Consider the following 270-nt stretch of genomic DNA (forward strand, 5'->3'; position numbering starts at 1 on the left):
TATATATATATATACATATATACGTACATATATATATATGTGTGTGTGTGTAGATAGATAGATAAATAGATAGATAGATAGACAGTCAGACAAACAGTCACAACAGTCAAACAGACATAGATAGATATATTATTATTATTATTATAAGTCGCCATGATTGACCGCTAAATTCACAAGTTTTTTGTTATTCTCTCTTTCTTTATTTCCTCGTTTTCCTTCCTGTTGAAGAGCGTAGGCTCGAAACGTCAAAGACTTTCTCACCTTCCCGAG

This window comes from Octopus bimaculoides, chromosome 3, assembly GCF_001194135.2.
Source record: "Octopus bimaculoides isolate UCB-OBI-ISO-001 chromosome 3, ASM119413v2, whole genome shotgun sequence".
Classification (NCBI taxonomy): Eukaryota; Metazoa; Mollusca; class Cephalopoda; order Octopoda; family Octopodidae; genus Octopus; species Octopus bimaculoides.